This window comes from Capsicum annuum, unplaced genomic scaffold (genome assembly GCF_002878395.1).
Source record: "Capsicum annuum cultivar UCD-10X-F1 unplaced genomic scaffold, UCD10Xv1.1 ctg45085, whole genome shotgun sequence".
Classification (NCBI taxonomy): Eukaryota; Viridiplantae; Streptophyta; class Magnoliopsida; order Solanales; family Solanaceae; genus Capsicum; species Capsicum annuum.
In genome coordinates, this window is record NW_025852563.1 from 2,807 (window position 1) to 9,651 (window position 6,845).

At 34.9% G+C, this 6,845-nt stretch overlaps 1 long non-coding RNA gene across 1 annotated transcript; it reads left to right on the forward strand.

The window, feature by feature from the left end:
- The first annotated feature begins 4,295 nt into the window (after positions 1-4,295).
- Positions 4,296-5,347, forward strand: LOC124892234. The gene is made up of 3 exons (XR_007050136.1): positions 4,296-4,584; positions 4,667-4,786; positions 4,901-5,347. It is a non-coding gene; the product is annotated as an uncharacterized LOC124892234 (long non-coding RNA).
- The last annotated feature ends 1,498 nt before the right edge of the window (positions 5,348-6,845 follow it).

A 6,845-nucleotide genomic window follows, 5' to 3' on the forward strand; every position in this document is an offset into this window, starting at 1 on the left:
TATTTTGAATGTGGTTTGGTAGGTGACTTAATTGGTTGAAAATAGTTAAGTGTTGAGACTCTAAAAGAACTTTTTTATTTTAAATGCAGTTTGGTTAGTGACTTAGTTGGTTGAAAATGGTTAAGTTTGAGGGCTTTAGAGTGGATTTTTTTTTTGATTGTGGTTTGGTAGGTGACTTAGTTGGTTGAAAATGATTAAGTGTAGGGACTTTTAAGTGAATTTTGTGTTTTGAATGTGGTTTTGCTTTGATACTTAGTTAGTTGAAAATGGTTAAGTGTAGGGACTTTAAAGGGGATTTATTTGTTTTGAATGTGGTTTAGTAGGTGACTTAGTTGGTTGAAAATGGTTAAGTGTGAGGACTTTAAAAGGGATTTTTTTGTTTTGAATGTGGTTTGGTAGGTGACTTAGTTGGTTGAAAATGGTTAAGTGTGAGGATTTTAAAAGGGATTTATTTGTTTTGAATGTTGTTTAGTAGGTAACTTAGTTGGTTTAAAACGGTTAAGTGTAGGTTCTTTAAAGTGGATTTTGTGTTTTGAATGTGGTTTTGTTTTGAATTTTGTGTTTTGAATGTGGTTTTGTTTTGATACTTAGTTGGTTGAAAATGGTTAAGTGTAGGGACTTTAAAAGGAATTTTTGTTGTTTTGAATGTGGTTTGGTAGGTGACTTAGTTGGTAGAAAATGGTTTAGTGTGAGGACTTTAAAGGTGATTTTTTTGTTTAGAATGTGGTTTGGTGGGTGACTTAGTTGGTTGTAAATGGTTAAGTGTAGGGACTTTAATGGGAACTTTTTTGTTTTGAGTGCGGTTTGGTTTGTGACTTAGTTGGTTGAAAATGGTTAAGTGTGAGGACTTTAAAGTGGATTTTTTTGTTTTGAATGTGGTTTGGTAGGTGACTTAGTTGGTTGAAAGTGGTTAATGTAGGGACTTCAAAGGGATTTTTTTTGTTTTAAATGCGGTTTGGTTGGTGACTTAATTGAATTTTTGTGACTTGATCTAATTAGTTGAAACTGATTGATTGCGTAGATGGAACCTGATTATAGCTGGATATATCAACGGAACAATGATAATAGAATGGGTATTAGGGAGGAATTTGTTGAAGGTGTCAAAAGATTTGTTGAACATGCTAAGACACTTGATGTTTGGACACGTTTTTGTGCTATTCGTTGTCCTTGTGTTAGATGTGATGGTATAAATTTTGTAAGTAAAGAAGTTATAACGGAACATCTTTATAGAAAGGAGTTTCATGAGGAATTCTTAAGATTGCGTGGTATTCATGGTGATGCTGCGGAAAATAACTTTGTTATTGGAGAAAATAGTAGGTTTGCAAAGCATAATGAATATCAAGATACTAGGATGACAGAAATGGTGCACGATGCTTTTGGGATGCAACACGGGGGCGACTTTAGGGAAAATATCGAAGATGTTCCTGATAGCGAAGAAGGCAAATTTTATGAACAATTGCATGCTGCTAGTCATCCTTTGTTTGACGGGTGTTCACACTCTCGTTTGTCTCTTGTTGTTAGATTATTAAGTATTAAACCTGACTGGAATATTTCTGAAGGAGGAATGGACTCAATGATAGACCTAATTAAAGAGTTAATTGACCCCATCTTAGAGGTTCCTGATTCTTTTATAAGGCAAAAAAATTGATGTCAAAGTTAGGTCTTTCTTTGGTTAGAATTCATTGTTATGAAAATGACTGCATGTTATACTTTAAGGAAGATGCTAACCTAGAGTCCTGCAAGTTTTGTCAGCACCCTCAATATAAGTGTGGTTTTAGTGGAAATCAAATTGCTATTTAGGTGATGTATTATTTACCTCTAATACCAAGGTTGAAGAGGTTGTATGCCTCAAACAGCCCAGCTCTTCATATGAGATTGCACAGTGAAAATAGAAGGCCCACTGGTGTTATGTGTCATCCATCTAATAGAGAGGCTTAGAAGAATTTTGATGCAACTTATCCAGATTTTGCAGCTGATCCACGAAACATTCATTTTGGATTACGTGCGGATGGGTTCTTTCCTTTTTCAGTTGGTGGTGTGCCATATTCATGTTGGCCTGTATTTATTACTCCTTATAATCTTTCTCCTAAAATGTTATTATTTCTACAAATTTTAAACATTTACACATTCCTCAACTAACATATATATAATATATATATATATATATATGTGTGTGTGTGTGTGTATAATATTTTTAGGTACACCACTCACCAAATGCAGCCACATACGATCAACTTTTGAGAGATATTTCTTTGGGTCGAGTTGAAGCTCATACAATGTCCCATTACACAGTCAAGTGTTCAAGTTTTCCACCGAACAACACTCTAGAACAAGGAAAACAAACAATAGTGGTGTTTAGGTTAAGGGTGATGATGATGTTGATTACTTTGGCATCATACACGAGATCTTATAACTGGAGTATGCTGGTTTCCCAATTAAAAAAATTGTCCTCTTTCGATGTAAGTGGTTTGATCCAAGTACAAGAGGCACAAGAGTACATAATGAGCATAACATCATTGAGGTGAAGTACAATAGGTCGTATCCTGTTTACGATCCATTTGTTCTAGCGCAAAATTCTAAGCAAGTGTATTATGCTCCTTATCCATTGTGTAGTGACAAGTCTTATTGGTGGGCTGTAATCAAAACAAAGCCTATGGGACGGGTGGAAGTTGATAATGTGCTAGAGACTGCATATCAAAATGAAATATAGATTGATCACCAGCTAGTGGACGTCGACTTAGTGGATAATTTGAATCACTCGGAAAATATATTTGAAGAAGTTAATATTGCGCAAGAGGAGGCTGAGTGGGTAAGAGATAAGGAAAATTCCAAAGAGGGTGAATGGTTTAGTGGAGAGTCTTCAGAAGAGGAGGATTAGTTGTGTAGGTTGTATTTATTATGTATTGTACTATATATTTACCTTTATGTTTCTCGTTTAAGATTGTTGTTTTCACTATTCCATAGTTTATATAGTAATAAAAATATTCTTTTCTATCTCGTTTTGTTGTAGCGATTAGAAATGTGAATTAGTAACTTGAAATTAGTTATTAGGAATGTTTTCTTATATATTCATTTTGTAGGAACTAACTACTTGTTAACTTTATATAATTTAGATGTCATGCAGAGGTGACAAAGGTAAGGAAAAAGTTGATCTTACAAACCAAAAAAGAAAAGACAACTTCCGCCTTATAGACGACCGATCGGTATTCATATATCTGAGGGTCGGTTTGCTGACGCGATAACACGACCCTTATATTCTAGGTCGTCCCAGTATTCGGTTCCCACTCCTACACATGTGGGGCCACTTCATGGGTCTACAACGACTCAATCTGCTACAATCACCATGTCACGGCCACTACAGTACTATCAAATGGCCACTGACACATTCGAACATGTGCCATCATTGATACCCCCCTGTAGCAGTCACATAGCTATACATAGTGATTCTGCTGGATCTATTGGGTTGTCGGATCTTCAAATTAGAGGCACTCCCTCTGATGCTTCAGATCTGCCCACGTTAGTACATCCACTATCATTTGATTCGCAGCTAGAAGATAGTAATGATTATGGGAGGCTTTATCTCATTCCATTTGTGACAGGGTAAGATTTCTAAATATAATAAAATTATTCATTTTTTCATTACTATATTATTATGCTCTATAAAATTACTGTTTGATCTTGTGTTGTAGGTTTAGGTTGGATGCTAAAGTTGGACAAGTTGTGAGAAAATTCATTTATCAAAACTTCAACAGCTACTGGATCAGTTGGCGTCAGGTTCCAAAACTTGATAGGGAGAGAATGTTTAAAGAATTTAAAGCAAGAATTTAAAAGTCTTACAGAGGACATGACCCTTGATAGGAAGGTATGGAGGACGCGAATTAGGATAGAGGGTTAGGGGGTAGGAGCGCGGCGGTAGTAATAGGGGAGTGCACCTTTGGGTCTAGAGTTTCTGGTTCGTAGTGTTGAGGCTGTAGTTTTTGGGGTTAGTAGTATTGGCTTTTTTGCATCTCGTACTAGTTTATTATGCACTTATCTTTTGTGTTTGTTATACCGTTAGTTTATTTTGTATACCATACTAGTTTGTATCAGCTTACTTTTTGTATTTGTTATACTATTATTGGTCCTAAGCCGGAGGTGTATCGAAAACAGCCTCTCTACTTCTCTTGAGGTAGTGGTATGGTCTGCGTACACTCTACCCTCCCCAGACCCCACTAGGTGGGAATACACTGGGTATGTTGTTGTTGTTGACTACTTAACACTTTGTTAGAACAAATGATTGTATATTATATTTTTGTTTTTGTTGTAGCAATTTTACTGGTGGGATGATAGGAATATATTTCTTATAAGGAGGAATTTTTTCAGAAGATGTAGAGTCAGGTTTAACGGTCTGTTGGATTATGCCTGAACCAAGTTGGTAAAACCTAATTGGATTAGTGAACCTTTATGCAACTGTATCACCGCCTTTGGAATAGTGAAGGATACCAGTTGCTGAGGGAAAAAGGAAGGAAAGCCCAGGCATCATCGAAGGGTGGCTCCCTACATACTGTGGGTGCCAGAAGTACCCTTGCTGTGTAGGAAAAATTGGTATGTAACTTTTACAGCTTTAACTATTTTTTTCTATTTAAATTTTTAATTGGTTGAACATTGATAATATTTTAAAAAGTAGGAAAAAGAAAAGGGTAGGAAGATACCACACGATGAGCTATTCGAGGAGACTCATCTGAAGAAGAAAAAGAACCCTACTGATGAAGATGTCTGGGTTGAACCTCATGCAAAAGATGTCCATGTAAGAAACAAGTATTGCATTTATGAATATTTTTCTCAAATTTGATATTATTCAATTATAAATACTTTAATATTTTTTGACTTTTAATTTTAACTTTACTTTGAATTAATATAGGACAAATATAGGCAGCTCGTTAGTGAGTATTGTAGTACTCAGTCGTTTGAAACTCAGGGTGACCTACTACCCGACATGTAGAGGAGGAGTTATTAGGAAAAGTTGTGGGTCCTATCGTTAGAGGTCATTACTACGGATACCACAATATTTTTTTTGGCGACAATATTAGGTGTTCGTTTGGCCCTACTTACTCTAGATTGAAAGACTAGAAAGTACGGTTTCTAAACTTATTTAAGAGCTTGCTGAATAGAGAGAGAGGTCGCAGAAAAGGGAGGAGGAACTTCATCACAAATCATGATACTGCAGGAGCAGTTCAGCTCTTTCATTTAGACTGCAGGGATTATTCCTTCGTGTCCTGGTGATGCTGTTCGGGCTGCAAAAGGACTTGGCCCCCAGGATAATATCAGCACAGATGAGGATATGGAAGACGAGGATGAGGACGAATTCGATGATGATGACTTTTAGTTTTTTGACTTTTGTATATGTTGAACTTTGAATTTAGATATTATGTTGTAGTTTGTATATTTTTGAAACTATTGTTGTAGTTGTTAACCCTTTTGAAACTATTATTGTACTTTGAATTTACACATTATATTGTAGTTTGTACTCTTTTGAAACTATTTTTGTGTTGTACACTTTTGAAAGCATTTACAATTGCTGTTTTGAAAAAAAAATCACAGAAAAACCGACCACAAGTGGTCGGTTTTTCAAAAAATAAAAATAAAAATTACCACTTGTGGCCACTTTTTATTTATTTTTTATTTTCTTAAAAATTATTTTTTCAAATTTTAAAAACATAATAATAAATTTTAAAAATAAATATTTTTTTTTGAAAAACCGACCACTGGTGGTCTGTTTTTAAAAAACTACCAATTGTTTACCGACCATACAATTTGGTTGGTTTTGTTATCGGAATTGGGAGAAAACCGACCACTTGTGGTCGGTTTTTGTGGTCAATTTTCTCCTTTTTTTAGTAGTGCATTTTCTTACCTATGTTGATCTTCTGGTAAGTAAATAAATATTTTTTACACCATCAATATACAAAACAAATTCATATGAGTAACATATATATTCCCAAATAGGGAGCTAATGAGGGGGAAGAGAAGCAGCATGAAAACCTAAAAGAAGAAGAGAGAAAGATGCTAGTGATGGCTCCTTTAAAATCTCTGTAAAAGCTTCATCTCATCAACACAATCCAACGTCTTGGTATAGCTTATCATTTTAAACGTGAGATTGAGGAATCATTGAGTTATATGTACACTTGTTATGAAGAATGTATTGGTGAAGTTGATGGAAATGATCTTCATGCTATTGCTCTATGATTTCGATTACTTAGGCAACAAGGTTATTATGCCTCATGTGGTAAGTGTAGTTCAAATTAAAGGAAGACAAAATTAGCTTATGAAAATATGATCTTTCTAATATGCCCAAAAATTTGAAGTAGATACTTTTAGGAAGTTCACTGAGGATCAAGGAAATTTCAAGAAAGAATTGGTTTACAACGTGCATGGAATGTTGATTTTATATGAGACAGCATAATTCAAAGTACATTGTGAAGAAATTTTAGGTGAAGCACTAAATTTCACCATTGCTCAATTGAAACTAATTTTCCTAAACTGAGCAACTCCCAACTTGCATAGCAAGTCAGTAACGCACTGAAGTTTCCAATTAAAGATGATAAGGTGAGGGTGGAAACCACGAAATACATATCATTTTACCAAGAAAATCATGAATCATGCAATCTAAGTGTCACTAAACTTTGCCAAATTGGACTTCAACGTCTTGCAAAGGTTGGATAGAAAGAAGATATGTGACATCACAAGGTAACTCATCGTGCTCACCTTAAGATTTGGTGAAATAGTAAAAACTTATTTGAGGAGTCTTTCAAGTGAAATAATGGTTTACTCATAAAGTTGCCATTAATTTTCAACTTTTCTTTTTCAAA